Raw genomic sequence first — 15,812 nt, forward strand, 5'->3', positions numbered from 1 at the left:
CAGGAGACAAGCCCCTGTATCAGCTGTCCCCTATATATAAGCAGCAGTGACAGCCCTCTCTGTTGACATCATTCTTGGTGAAAAGGTTTAAAGAGAGTAACATAACAACATGACAACAGTTGTTTCCTGGCCATGCTGCCAAATCTAGGGGAAAGGGCAAGCTCTGAAATTTAGGGACTATTTGCATTCCCAGTGCTCCTTTATATTTTTATTTCTGGCAATAGACATGCACATTACATTCACATATTTAATGAAGGAGTAGCATGAAATAGTGATTAATACTGTGGTGACCTTACGTTGTGAACTTCAGCAGAGTTTTTCTCTTTTCATCCCCAGTTCTGTCTGTTTCTTAATCCCAGCTGTAAGAAGGTAATAATTCTTACTCTTAAATTCACCCAGTCAATAACTACCAGGGATCCTACAGTGAGTAATTTCTTTTAAGGAAGGAAGGAAATATTTTTTAAAAATAAAATCACACATATTTCACAAAACAGAGTAATGAGGGGAAAAAACCCTGATCCCACTGTCTATTATCCGGAGGATATTTATCCACCTAAAGCAAGAAGAAAATGTAATGAGGTCTGCAGCATATTATACCATGATCCTGCTCACACTACTGCAGCAGATCTCTTCCCTTAGGGCACGCAGTTATGGGCAGCGGTACAAGGTGCTGACACTCCAACACCATGCTCCAGAAACCCTTCACTCTTCCAAACCCTGAATCTCTTCATTAATAGGTTTCACTTCCATTGTTTGTTCGAGTTTTTTCTTCCTTACAACAGCAACAGAAGTGGATACTTAAACAAAATAGCAAAAGGCAGGCAGAAATGATGTATTTTTATCTTGGTAATGACAGCTGCAGTAATATCTTATAAGAGAAACAGAGGATATGCATACAAAACCAGTGTATTCATATAGAAGATAATCCTTCGTTTTTTCTAAAAAGAAAGTAAATATATCTACCTAAAACTTTGGAGCTCACATTCCATATAGTACCATATTAACCACAAAGCTGAGCAATTTCAGTGTTGTGTATCTGTTTTCAGCAAAGCTACAGGTAGAGGTACAGTCTGTTTACTTCTCATGACAGACCAACCATTTGTTTCTTAGTCTTCATGTGCCTGCATGCATAAAACTAACATTTACAAAAAATAATTCTAAAAGCAAATGGTTTCCCCTTTAGCTCTCTATTTCTTTCCCCTCCCACCCTCACCTCAAGCACACACTGCCAGCCACAAGAAACGTGCCGAATACCACTTCAATGGTCCATCTCATAAAAAATGCAGAGTCTCTGCATGCACATGTCTTCTGGGGAAGAATATTTCCCAGAACCAAAGAATACAGAAGAATGGGATGCTCCTAGGGCATTTTTCCCCAAAAAATTCTCAACCAGTTAGAATGACACAGAGCCATCATTCATATTCGTATTTTCTCAGAAATGTAACCTGCTTTAGGTCAAGGAAAAAGCAAAACATTCAGGAAACTCAGTTTTATCGGACTAAAATATTTGATAGTTAATAGTTTGGGATTCTTTCTCTCATCTGTCTTCTTATTAGCAATATCCCTCTTGCTCATGAAATAGGTTACTATATTAAATGGAATTTCTCATAAATGCTCAACCTGCCAGTTCTGCAGCACTGGTTTTTTTCTCTATAATTACATTTCACAGAGAAAATGCTTTATTTTACAGTTTAATTTTTATTATAGTGGCAATGGGGAAATATTAATTATATAGTCATGTTGCAGCTACGAAGTTTAAGCTTTTCCATTCTTTCACAGGCAAATGTTCTCTTTTCCAGGTGGAGAAAACACTTTTGAACTGTTTTACAAACTGGTATTACTAGAACAAATAGCTCCACAATGGCTTGAAAAGAAGAAAAGCAATAGTTTCACAGTCATTGTGCAGCTTTCCTTGGGCACTGGGAAGTTTGAGTCAGTTCCAAATTTAAAAAATTAAAAAAAAAAAAAAAAAAAAAAAAAGGTACTGAAGGATTCCTGAAACTAGGCACTTGCTTAGAAAGGTATAACTTTTTTTCTAGCTATACAATCTATTCCCCCTTCTTACTGTCTCACTGTGCCACCTGTCAAACAGACTAAAAAACCCCAGCTAAACCACACAATACTTTTTGTCATACCTGTGTGTTAACAGACAGCCCAGACTATCAATTTCTGATTAAGGCACGAGCCCCACAGCAGTGTATGTTACATGCATAAAAATGCAAGACCTAAGGAAGTCTCATGATCATTATGCAGGTACTAGAAACAATTGAAGAACAAAAGTAATTGCTGACAGAAGAACAAGAAATTTGTCAAATGTTTAGTGAAGGAAAACAGACAAGACAATGAGAAGTGAATTAGGTTCTGAATATGAATTTCCAATATTTTTCTCTATAATACTCTTTAAAGATTTATTCCTGCAAGTCTTTCTCACATCAGCACCCCTACTGATTCTTTTTAACGTCTCACTTAATAAAACCAATTCCTCAAACTTGGTTTAGCCAAGTCAGAAACAAAGCAACATCAGGAAAAATTGCCAAGAGAAACAAAGATAGGATGAGGGAAACTCACTGTATGCAAGTGAACAACAGGCAAGTGAAGGGAACTAATACATTTAACAACATATATGTATCTGTTCCTTGATATTAGAAAAAATAGATACTAGTGCCACATAGCTAGAGAGCTACGCTGATGCCACTGCTTAGTGGTGGTTAGCCCTATCAGGATATATCTTATCACTGTAACAGAAAAGTTGCCATCAAGATCAAGAATAAGTGTTACAGAAAAAAGACATCAACTTCTAGTTCTCTGTTACAACAAGCTGATGGTTGTGCAGTCTTGAAGTATACCTCTAATGATGTTTCTGCAATAGGTTCTAGAAGTCACTGTTTTCAAAGTCATATTTGACATCAAGAAGGAAGCTGAAAAATAAATAGAAGCCCTGATATGACAGCAGCTTCCATATGAGGTCAACCATGAATATTCTCATGTGCAGGGCTTTGAAGTGTCAGAAAGTTACAGAATGACATATGACCATGTTTAGCACTGAGTATTTTTCGTAATATTTTTTTTTTTTTACCTCACGGTTGTATATACCCTAAACTGCATTGGAAGGGGCAAAACAAGTGAAATAATGTGATCTAGAAAGTTGTTCCACCTCCATCACCTTCATTTGCATATCTTTTAGGGTTCCTTTTGCAAAACACCTCTAAACACAACAAGCTACTAGTAGAAGTTCTGACACAGGCATGCAAGTAGCACACAGGGTCTTCCTCTCCTTGTGACTGACATATCCACTATGCTACAAAAATCCAGCCCACAACACCTCTTCAAAACACCTCATCTTTCCTTTGCCCTGCAGAAAGCCTCAGAGAACCAGTTCTCAGTATCATACAATTATTAAAGTAGACCCCTGCAAAATGGACGCAACCAATCACCTGAAGTATGACGATCATCTTACAAATTAATAAATTAATTTTGAACACAAACAGGTCTTCTCAAGAGTCCTCTAGCAACTACTTTCTAAATGCAAACCAGAAAGTTTGCAAAACCAAAAAGAAACAGGAAGTGTTCCAATACCTGGTATTTACCTTCTCTCATGGACATCTTTCCAGAAATTTGCATTTTATTTTATCTTCTTTTAAAAAAAAAGTGTCACAGGCTTCCAAAATGAAAATTTTCTTCCAGCATGACTGTGACTTTGGCTATGTCATTGAAACTTCTCACATTTTTGATAATCAGCATGTACAGAAATATTAAACCGACTTATTAACATTGTCCCTAACAACTACTTCACTGTGCCTTTCCCTGCATTCTGGAGTGGCACTTGCATTATTTAGGACTACTTTAACAGTATTTAATAGACACTGACAACACAACCACATTTGCTTCAGTTAGAAGTCACCTTTCTGTGATAAGTGATGTCATTTTTGATCCTCACTAATAAACTATATTGAAGATATTTTAGTGGCAGATACATTCGAATATCTCCTGTTTAAATCAACCTGTTAACGTACCAGCAACACTCAAGGGCCTGGTAGCTATTATGCCATTTGAGCCTATGTTCATACCATGAACTGGTTCATAAGAATTAGTCACTAAGCACATCTTTGTCTGACATTAGCTGTCTGTCTGAAGCATCTCATCAACTCCATTGCTGAGACAATTTCAGTACCCCCAGAAATGTTTTAAAACAAGCATTTGATCATTCAACAGGAACAGACTTCATATGTGAAAGATGACACTGTTCAGAATACTTCATTTTCTTTCTCAAAATGGTTTCACAGTACTCCCACAATTCCCATTACACCATTCCACAATGCTAGATATTAAATTTTGTAATTTTTACTGTTAGTGGGCTTTTTCTTGTTGCTTTTTCTAAAAAACAAAAACAATTCTAATTATTGCATACAAATAAAATAATGGTCATCTAGTTTAACCACGTACAATTACATGTAGATGTTAGGGACCACCACAAATGACTTCGTGCACAGAAACTGACACTGAAACAGAGAACTGTGGATGTGTGGTGTTTTGACCCTGGCTGAGTGCCAGGTGCCCACCAAAGCCACTCTGACACTCCATTCCTCTACTAGACAGGGGAGAAAAAATACCACTAAAGGCTCCTGGGTCGAGATAAGGACAGGGAGATCACTCAGCAATGACCGTCATGGGCAGAACAGACTTGACTGGGGGAGAATCAGTTCAATTTGAAAATTAATCAGAAAATCAGAAAAAACACCTTCCCCCCCAGCCCTCCCTTCTTCCCAGCCTTAACTTAATCCCCAGTTTCTCTCTCTCCTGCCCCTGACCGGTGCAGGGGGACTGGGAATGGGGGTAGCAGTCAGTTCATCACACGTCATCTCTGCTGCTCCTTCCTCCTCACACTCTTGCCTCCTCTGGCGTGGGGTCCCTCCCATGGGAGACAGTCCTCCACGAACTTCTCCAACATGAGACCTTCCCACAGACTGCAGTTCTTCACACACTGCTCCAGCGTGGGTCCCCCACAGGGTCACAAGTCCTGCCAGCAAACCTGCTCCGGCGTGGGCTGCCCATGGGGGTCACAGCCTCCTCCAGGCATCCACCTGCTCCCGCATGAGTCTTCCACAATCTGCTCCACCACGGGCTGCAGGGACACAGCCTGCCTCACTATGGCCTCCACCATGGGCTGCAGGGCAACCTCTGCACTGGCACCTGGAGCACCTCCTCCCCCTTCTGCACTGATCCTGGTGTCTGCAGGGCTGTTGCTCTCACACAGCCTCACTCCTCTCTTTTGCTGCAGTTTTTTTGCACAGATTTTCCCCATGCCCCCATAAATACATTATCCCAGAGGCGCTCCCACTGTCGCTGATGGGCTTGGCCTTGGCCAGCGGTAGGCCCATCTCGGAGCCAGCCAGCACTGGCTCTGTTGGGTGTGGAGGAAAACATCCAGCATCTTCTCACAGAAGCCACCCCTGTAGCCCCCCAGCTACCAAAACCTTGCCATGCAAACCCACTACAATATGGTATGGAAACCTCCAATAAGAGAGACAGATGAAAGTAATCTAAAGTCTTGAACATATTTTCTATATAATGCAATTGCATTAAGGATGCTAAAATTAGAAATGAGTAGAATGTTTGCCAGTTGATTATTCACAGCTGAACACATACTCTGAGTTTATAGCTTTTCGAAACAACTTGTTTATACAAGTTTTTGGGTTTTTTTTTTTAAATAAAAGCTATTACAACATACCTTATACCCTTCAACCTTTCATTTCAATGCAAGTGTTCTCAAGTAGAAAGCATAAAGTGAACACAATCGAGTAACTGTATTTAGGTGCTTTTAAGTATACATAAAAATCAAATTTTGTTAGTTTTGAACTCCGTGATCCAGTAATAGGCATAACCCTTTGTCACTGACTAGATTTCTGGGTTTTAAATGTATGACTAAGTATGCAAGAGCAAAACCAGCTGAACAAAGGAATGTATTTTCTTAACTGCATCACGTCTTTGGTTTTACAGTACACATCGCATAGGCACGTATATCTTCCAAGTGTTACCTCTTTTGCTTATAATATAATTTCACATTGCTTTTGGTCATGCCATGTAAAGACTGTACTAACAATAGCTTTGAGGATAATTTAAAACTTCTGTATTTATTTGTCTGCCAATGCCAATGTTGAAATCTGGAAATCCTTTTGATTAAGTATGTTTTGTAAGGTTAGCAATCTTGTTAAGACTTCCAAGCTTTCTAAAATATGGTCTCCAAGTGTTTAAGTGCACAAAGCTGACCAACAAGTAAAGCCATCAATTAAATAGTAGGCATATATGCATATCCTTTCTGGGTTCTCCATATATAGACCAATGCAAAGGACGCAGCATGCATATGCAGCCACAGGCATAATATGGTGACTACTAACATTAGTTTCAGCACTGAAGGGAAGATGAGAACCTTATGGCAAACACCAACAAAGAGTACACCAAAACACAGCCTCTCTTCACTTGGAAAACTTCTTATGGAATATAACCCCCGTTTCAAGTTTTCATTTTATAAAAAAATGCTCCTGGCAGATGTAGTCAGGCCCATTTTCACTGTCCTCTCTGTCCCACCCACGTGCTTTCAAAAGGCAGCTGCTGGATGCTATACCCACAAGCAGATTTAATACACGTTGAATCAGAAGTGGAAAAAAGTGCATAAAGCTCTGGAAATTCATTAGTATTTCTGGAGTTCTGCTCCTACATCTCAGGCAGTCATCACATATTTTCTATTAACACAAATTTATTCAAATATGAAGAAGCTGTTACAGCAGTTCTCTATCTGCGGTTCTTGAAACATGTTGTGATGATTAAGAAATCCCACACACATTGAGAAAAAGTTACAGTGAATAAATTTGTTACAATACCCTCATACCCTATGCTCACTTGCAGTATTCAAAGCTGATTATGTTGAATCACATCCTCATGATTCTGTACTGGATATTTTCTACAGGCTATTAAATACTGTCACCAACCACAAGGGACAAAAGTTTGCTAATTTAACAAGCTCACTTTCTTGGCATTTGGACTTCAGTTGCCTACTCAGACTGCCCAGTAAGGGATTGGATCTTGAATGTTATTGAATGTGATTAAACGCTGAATATTTTGTATGCAGACATTCCCTCGTGCTTAATGCGTTGTTCAAAGGATGAAGTAGCGCAAGTATAATTTCAATCTGAAATAGTTTCCTTCTGACCTTATTACATCAAAGTATCATAAAGTTACTGAGCTAAGTAACTCTACATATATGATATGCCCCTACTGACATCTTCAAAGGAATTTTGTTTTTTTTTTCTTAACCAGAGAAAAATAACCTTACAACAGGATGCAAATTCCGTGGAAAAGATCCAATGATAAAACACTTCTTTGCCAGAAGGAATGCTGAGCTACTGTTAAACATCAACAAAACCCGCAGCAAGGTGGAAACTGCCTCTGTGCCCTCTTCCAGTAAGAAAATGTCATTTTGTTTTCATGCCTTTATAATCATTCCAGGCTCTCAGATCATCAGTATTAACTGATCATCAATCAGTTGTCAGATTGTGACAGCATGTAATTTTAAAGGTTTGCAAGTTTGGCAAATTCTGAACTGATACAATCCACATTTAGGTACTGACTATTTCTTGAACCACGACATGGCAGTTCTAATAGGTAGTGTCCTCTGTCTCCAGTACTCAAGTACTCATCAAACCCACATGTTTTCTCTCATACACTCTTCCCAGCTATATGGCAGAATCCTGTTGAACAGCTCTCAGTGGTGGTTTTTTTTTCTTCCATATTTTTTTTCCAAACTCTTATCTAAAAAAAAAAAAACCAAAAAACCACACCACACATGAGGATTATTGGATTATTTATCTAATTATTTTTAAATGGACAGCTGCAGCTAGCAGTTCCACTCAACTACCTTTATTACGGGAGAAACATTGCTTTATGTTTTCCACCTGTTTCTTGAATACTGTGGCCATGTTTGCCTGGAACATGGAAGGGAGATAAGAGCTTCCAGTTCACATCCTCCATATTTCCTGGGATTTATCTTATGCTCATTCAGCTGTCCCTTCTCTAGGATGTATATCCCAACCAACCACCAGCCCTCACAGGAAAGCTGTCCCACACTCCTGATAATTATTTGCACTTTCTGCACTTTCTCCATCACTGCCATACTTTTGGATCACTGCATAATTCGGTGGTCAGGGTGAAGAGTCCTTCAGAAACCTGAAACTGGCCTCTTCAAAACTATTTGACATCTTTTCCTTGATCAGCTACCAGGAACTATCTTCTGTAAGCCATGATCTTTGACAGCAAGCATTCTGCTTCCCAGGATCTTCCCTGGTTCATAGAGTTGTATAGATCATGTAGGAAGGGACTTAGGTGGTCATCTACTCCAGCCTGCAGAGAACAGAATCAACTCTGAATTCAGACCAGGCTGCTCAAGGCTTTGCCAGGCAAGACTTGACAACCAAGGACAGAGATTCCACAACCTTGCTAGGCAACCTCTTCCAATGCTTGATTATCCTCACAGTGAATGGATATTTCTCCTTAAGTCTGAGCCTCTTACCTCATGCACGTTGTTTCTCATCTTCCAGCCAAGCACCTCAGTGAAGAGCCTAGCTCTGCTTTCTTGATTACGTCCCTTGTCTGTACCAGAAGGCTGTCATCAGGTACTCCCCCCTTATAAAGCATCTTCTCCAGCCTGAACAAGCTCCATTCCCTCAGCTTCTCCTCAAAGGACATAATGCTTCAGCCTCCCAATGTTTCAGTGGCCCTCCACCGAATATATTCCAGCCACTCCATCAAAGTCTGTGCTGGACTGGGCTGGGGGGAGGTGGGGAAGTGGTGCCCAGACATGGACACAATATTCCAGGCATACTCTGATGAGTGCCGACACCAAGGGGAACGCTTCCATCAGCATCCTACCTAACATAGCCCAAGACACTGTTAGCTTTCACAGCTGCCAGGGGACACTCCAAGACCTTATTTTAGCCTAGTGAACTTGCAACAAGTTTGCTCATCTCTTGCTCACCTCTGATGAGAAGTTTGACACAGTTCTGTGGAAAGGTGCTGCGTTTTTTCTTACATGTTTGTAATCCTTGAATAGACTTTCTAGGTGCTACCAGAATATCACTTACTATTGCAAAAAATAAATCAAAACTTCTCCTTATCTTTATGGCTTAAAATTTAAGGAAGGGAACATTTAAGGAAGGAACAACATTAAGCAGGGAAACGTGTAAGTGACTTTCTCATGTCCAGCTTCCATAACCATGCCTGAAGCAGTAGAGGAGGGCTCAACTTGATGATTAGGGACAGAGGGAAAAATCACAGGCATAAAAAAAATAAACCAAACCCAAAACCTTCCTCACCACAGAGCAGCCCTCCTTGTTTTTCCAGCAGTGATGGAGAAGTAATTCTACGGTTTGTGAGACTGAGAAAAATGAAACTGTAGAAATTTGATTCTGGCTTTGACAGATATTTGATTGGGGAGATTACAGGCTCTAAAATGTTTGGAATAGAGATTTTACTTGAGCATTGCCTATGTTTAGGGAATACAATTGCCAGACAGATAGCAAACAGTGAGGAAGAAGAAAATCTCAGCTAAATAGAATAATAATTTCAACAGCAAAGATGCTTGTCTTAAAATTTGTCAAAAATGCAATTGTTCGCTGTAGTCTGACATGTTAGAGGCTAGGTTATTTTGCTTGAACTGTTCTTGACAGATTTTAATGTTAATTGGTCTGGGGAAGATGCCAGGCAACCTAAAACATTTGCTGCAAAACAAACATTAAGGAAATACGGCTCAGGGTAAGGAGTCTCACAATTCTCTTAAAACTGCAAAGAACAAGCACCATTTTCTACAGGGAATGACAGAGGAAGCTGAAGGAAAAAAAATAATTAAGTGGCAAGTAACAAGCAACTCTGTCACAGGATTTACTTCCTGTACATTAAGCAGCAATAAAACATTAATTTCACTGTAGTAAAAATGCTGACCATTAACTCCAGCAAGGTATCAGCAGAAATACAAAATAGTTGCAGTCAGCAGGATTTTTTCTGTGCAGGAATTACCATGTATGGCTAGCCAAAAACAAACAAACAAACAAACAAACAAATAAAACCAAGAAGGGAAAAGCAATGGAAACCGAGTTATGAAGGAATCCCTCAAGGGCTCGTTCCCCACACCATGGCTGTGAATACTAAGCTAGCACATCTGAACCACAGCCCATCAGTGTTTGTGTTGGGGTCTCGCTATGTCACTGTGCCTTGACACTATCAACAGACCTGCAGCAACAACAGTATGTTTGACCAAGTCAGGGCCACATTTCTAACAGAAGGGACCTTTGAACAACATCTGTATGCTGCGCAGCTTCCCACATTGGTTGTGAAGCCAGCAGCATCTCATACTCCTCAGGGCACGCTCAACCAACACTCTGCAACTCCAGCAAAACCCCTTCTCACGCAAGACAAGTACTTAGCGAAAGCACTCAGCACCACCACGAGAAATGGAGGGGGGCACTCTGAATCACCGAGTACTCTGGATGCCCAATTCTTGTTAATTTTCATTCGAACTGTGTGCACCTGTCTATTTAACAGACTCACAAACTGATGAAAAGTTGAAAAAAAATCTTTGAATACAGCTGCACAGTGGTGGAGGTTAGTCACAGAGATCTTCCTGTCTGGACAGAGACTTGCCTCCCAGACCTGTTCAGGACACATGAGCACAGACAGTCTGCGGCGCACTCTTTGTGTCATGTGAAATTTTAGTTTCACACAGTCTTTCCATTTGCTCTTCTGTCTGCTCCTAGAGACAAGCAAGAATCCACCCTTCTCTTCCTTCAGAATGAAGGGACAAAATACTTCTTAGCCATAACAGATGCCAAAAAAAAAATGAAAAAAGGAACGGAGCAGAGGAGAATGTCAGTCTTCATTGTACTTTAGAGTAATAGCTAAACTAAATCTGGTTCTTGAATGAGGAATCAATATATTGGTGTTAAGAAGATTCTGGCCAAAAAAAAGAAAGAGAATCTCATCTGTGTGATGTCCAGGAGCGTGGGGGAAAAAAAAATTGGTGCAAACTATTTAAGCCTTCAGAAAGGATTTTAACCCTTCAGAAAGCATTTCTGGAATTACCCGAGAGACAGCTCCTTCAGACAGGTCCCTCTGACCAGGCTGGGAACTCAATCCATTGCCCACGACATTCTTAATGCTCTGCTTGTGCAATGCATGAAAACCCAGTCATTCTTTAACATATATGAGAGCATCCCTGAACTAGAAAGACACAAGCCTGAAAGAAACAAGGCTGACTCTGGAAGGGCAGGTGGGCAGCTGCGGTTTCATCCTTGCATACACAGAGACTGCAGACCAAGAGAGAATCACTCCCCGCCCTCAGCAAAGTGACCTGAGACCTTTTAGGGCTTTTTAAGGAGCCATTGTAAGAAATACAGCACCGTATTTGAGACTGCTATAACAAACCTAAAAAAAAAAAAAAAAAAAAAAAAGTAATACAAGTAGCACCCTAAAGAGAAAAGCTCTATTCGCTTTAAAAAAATAGCTATCGAAAAATTTCTAAAACCAAGTATTTTGGCAGGTGAAATCTGATTATGGTACTAAAATTCACATAAATCTCCTAAGCTAGGAAAAATACAAAGCCAATACTTTATTGTACGTATTGACAAACACGATTTTATAAAATGAACATTTTACACTGTCAGTTCAATGCAGGTGCTTTTTTTGGTCTCCTTTTTATGGTCACTTATATTCAAAGATATACATGCTAAACTCTTTGTTTCCAATCTCCCCCGAATTAGCAGCACAAGAACACTCTCAGTATTCATATACTTCCACAACAGAAATATGAACTTAATGTTTCTATCCAAGATTCAGTCCAGAGATGCTCCTCTCAGCCAGCTATTTCTGCCAGCCTTGGTTTTCACTAAGGAAAATGTTTATTGCAAGTACAGTTGGTCCACACCACTCTCTACATTGAGTTTGACTGCCACATGGGATCAGCAATGCCCTAAATGACAGTGGTATTACACATCCTTCTAAAAAAGCCTGTACTCGAAGCAAGAGAACACCACTACAACGCTGACTGACTGCAATTAATAGCATGTATACTACATATTTTTACTCCATCCCGATTTCTGGCACTCGCCAAGAAGAGTAACATATTCTTAGCTGCCTTGGCGTGGTAACAGCAGATTCCCTCCCACTTAGCATCCACGAAGCTCAAGGAAATATTTGGCTTCTATGACAGAACAGCTCCTAGTATGTCCCTTGTACAGGGCAAATAGATGCTTTGCCTAGCAGTGGTTTTGGTTGTGGTGTTTTTGTTGGTGTTGTTTTAGGGTGTTGTTTTGTTTGGGGTTTTTTTAGTGGCATTTTGGTGTTTGGTGGGATTTCTTGTGGTTTTTTGATTTGGTTTGTTTGTTGTTAGGTTTTGGTTTGTTGTGTTTTTTGGTTGGTGGTTTGTTTGTGGTTCTTTTTTTTTTTTTGTTGGGGGGGTGGTGGTGTGTTCTTTTTGTTTTTAAACTTCTATGTTTTTCAAGCGGGGACCTAACAGCTATAGCAACCACTTCTCCACCCCCATTAGCGCTGACTGGTCCATGGATTTAAATCTTCTTATGTGGGATATGACCATGTCTGCATAAATCTCTTGTGCTTTGAGATTCCACATTCCCTGTCTTGGATAGAGGCTCCATAATTGGCCAGTGGGGAATTCAAGAGCAAAGTAAGTTTCAAAGAATCACGTCACAAGAAATATTACTGTAATAGGACTACTGTATAGGATAAATTTTTGACAGGGCTCTGAGGTTTCTTCAGCACCAGGCAAGTACATTATTTAATGAACCATGTTGATATACCTTAAGTTCAGTACCTTAGTAATTGAGACACCCTGCTCCATTAAGAACCAGTTCAAAGCCCCATTGAAGCCAGGTTCAATGACTCTAATTAGCCTGAAGTCAGCAACACTAAGTAACACCAAAGCTATTCTACTTCAAGGAACACGTATCATTCATAGAGGCAGCCATGCCTTTCCATTATATGGTATCACATCATTTTTAAACAGAAGAATTTTGTAGAGTTAAGACCTTGATAAATTACATTTTATCAATTATTTCAAAACAGCCAAATGGAGGAATTAGAATAAGGATTCTTAGCATTTGTTGTTTATTTTGGACAGTAAAAGATAACTGCATTTTTTTTATTTTTTTTTTTTTTTAGTATCAACTGTGTTTCAAGCAATTTTCAAACATTTGAACACTTTCAAAATAAAACGACCTAAAATTTGCCAAATATCCAGTGTCAGAGAAAAAGATTATGTGCAAAAAGATTTGAGAGATTATTAAAGCCCATGACACTCACAGCATTAAAAGAGCCCAAACAGAGCTCAATGTTTTACAACAAGGCATTAAAGAACAAGTAGAAAAAATCCAATACCACATAGCAACAGAGATGCTACTACAGCTTTCCACCTCTGCAAACACATCAGATATTCAGAGCTTTCTAACACCACTTAACAAAACAGGTAATCTACAAGAAAAGTATAGCACTAACAAAGAAAACCTGAAGAGTTTCACATAAACTCCCACAGCCACCTGGTACACCCAAACTCAGCAGCCAAGGGCCCAGAGGATGAATAAAAGCTCCGGATCCAGAAAACAGCATTAGCAAAGCAGGATCTGTGCAACATACGGCTACTGCTCAGTCTTCAGCAGTAATCCCTAGAGTATACCAAATAAAGATGAAAAACATACGGAAGAATCACAAGCAAGTTAAAGATATCAATGCCTGTGCCCATAAACACGCAACCATCATGAACATACAGAATTTATACATTATAAACATAAAAAAGCCAGCATTTATTTTAAGTAGTGCTTAACATACAGCTTTGCCCCAGTTAAAAAGGCCAAGGCTGTTCTTGTCTGGCCAAAGCAAGGACTAGAACTACATTCCTGTTTGTGGAGAAACGTTCTCCAAAATCCGAAACTATTTTATATTTGTCAACATTTTGATGTATCTGGGCTTTAATGTTACACCTCTAGCAAAAGTAATTACAATAACGAAAACAGAAATGCTTAGTTAAACTAGATTAAATTTAATAATTAACACATTGTCAGACATATCATGTACAAAGCTGAAGTCTGGATGCACAGGATATTTTCCACAAGATCTGGAACTCATACTGCACATAATTTTTAAGCATCAGTAAGTCATTTTTCTCATCTTCAGGTTTTTCTCTGTACCATTCAGTGCAGAGCACCAGACACCTTCTTATGGAAAAGTTTCTCCATTCTGGATTGAATACAGCTCCACATTCTCCTCAGCACTTCCTTCACCATCTAAGGCCATTTGTGCCCACCACAGCTCCCCTCCCTCAGCTGAAATAATGTTATGCCGTCTGTACAGACTGGGAGCTTAGTCAAGTTCAGCTGCATTAAAGGAACCACAGGCTGAAGGCGTATACTCTTCTTTTCAGGGGGAGCAAGCAAAACTGTGAAACTCTTGAGTTTGGAAGTGTCTAAACCAAGTTCCGAAATACACAGTAATTTTCTGAAGGGAAATAGAGTACTTGTGTAAGCATATACTGGGGCAATGTTTTTTTTTCTATCTAAGCATCTACTTGGACAATGGTTTTTTTCTACCTGATCTGTAAAGTTTCTGAACTGCTGAAAATTAAAAAGCTTTTGATTTTGCTTTTGAAGTAAGACATTTTTCTAAACCCCTGAGGAAATAAGCCTTTGTCGCTGCTAAAATATGGGGAAAAGATAACATTGCATCAGTAGCTGGGTGTTATAAAGCACAGATCAATACTGTTTCAGTACCATAGGCATATTAAACATTTCTTCTATTGACAGCCATATTTTATAATTGTTTGATAGTCACATTTCACTGTTATTTGTACACTTACCTCAAGCCTAGTTTGTGAATTTATAATTTCTGCTATGTAAACATTTCAGGCAAAAAAAACTGTGCTCATGACGAAACACTGGAACACTGACTTATTCTTTGTACTAGTATCCTAGTCACTACTTTGGATCTTCATTTTCAAATTCATTTATTAAACATATTTATATTACAGAAAGATCATGTTTTTCAGAGATAAAAATATAAAAAAGCTTAGAATCTTTATCCTGCAATAGCCTCCAAAGAAAAACAGAAACAAGATTCACAAACAGCAAAATCTTTATCTTAAATTATTATGGAAATGTTTTGGCAGTAATCACATTAAAAGAATATTCCAGTCGTTTGAGGTGCAATATATTGGTTTTATGCTCAATTTTCAGTAAAAGAAACTGAAGAAACTGAAGTGACAAAAAAAAAAAAAATTCCAACATCATACAAAATAAGAGTTAGGAGGGACACTGGTCTTATTCAACTAGTAGTGAAAAGTATGTCATTAGTGTGGTCATCAACAAAAAGTACTTAGTCAATGGAATTAAGTTTTTCTGGTCTACTTTGAAAGAAAGTAATTTCAGCCTTTATAACAACAAAGAAATAGATTGACAATTCTGTGCTGTCCCTGGATGTCACCAGCAGATTGGCCACTATCCTAGAAAAGCTTTTAGTGAATCAAATCAAGAAGAAAAAAAAAAATGTAAAAAGGATAAAAGAGGGAGGGAAGGAAGGAAGGAAGGCAGGAAGGAAAAAGAAAGGGGGAAAGGGGGAAAGGGGGAAAGGGGGAAAGGGGGAAAGACAAGCAAAGAAGCAGCAGAAATGCAACCAATACAGATAGTATATGTTTTGTTTCCATGGTATGGTTTTAAATACAATCTGATTTGTTAATACTCTTATAGGATTGCAAAAGCTCACTA

General features: G+C 39.1%; 1 protein-coding gene across 8 annotated transcripts in view; it reads right to left on the reverse strand.

Annotated features, from left to right (window-relative positions):
• Positions 1-15,812, reverse strand: part of CTNND2 (catenin delta 2) — a 680,231-nt gene that overhangs the window by 628,502 nt on the left and 35,917 nt on the right. Inside the window, exon 1 of one of the 8 annotated variants that reach the window (XM_080382079.1) lies at positions 7,626-15,585. The exons of the other annotated variants lie outside the window; for them this stretch is intronic. The gene's annotated coding sequence lies outside the window, so the exon portion shown is untranslated. Of the gene's footprint in view, positions 1-7,625; positions 15,586-15,812 lie in introns of those variants that run through there. 8 annotated transcript variants of the gene reach the window in all.

Source organism: Falco punctatus, assembly GCF_963210335.1.
Source record: "Falco punctatus genome assembly, chromosome: 3".
NCBI lineage: Eukaryota > Metazoa > Chordata > Aves > Falconiformes > Falconidae > Falco > Falco punctatus.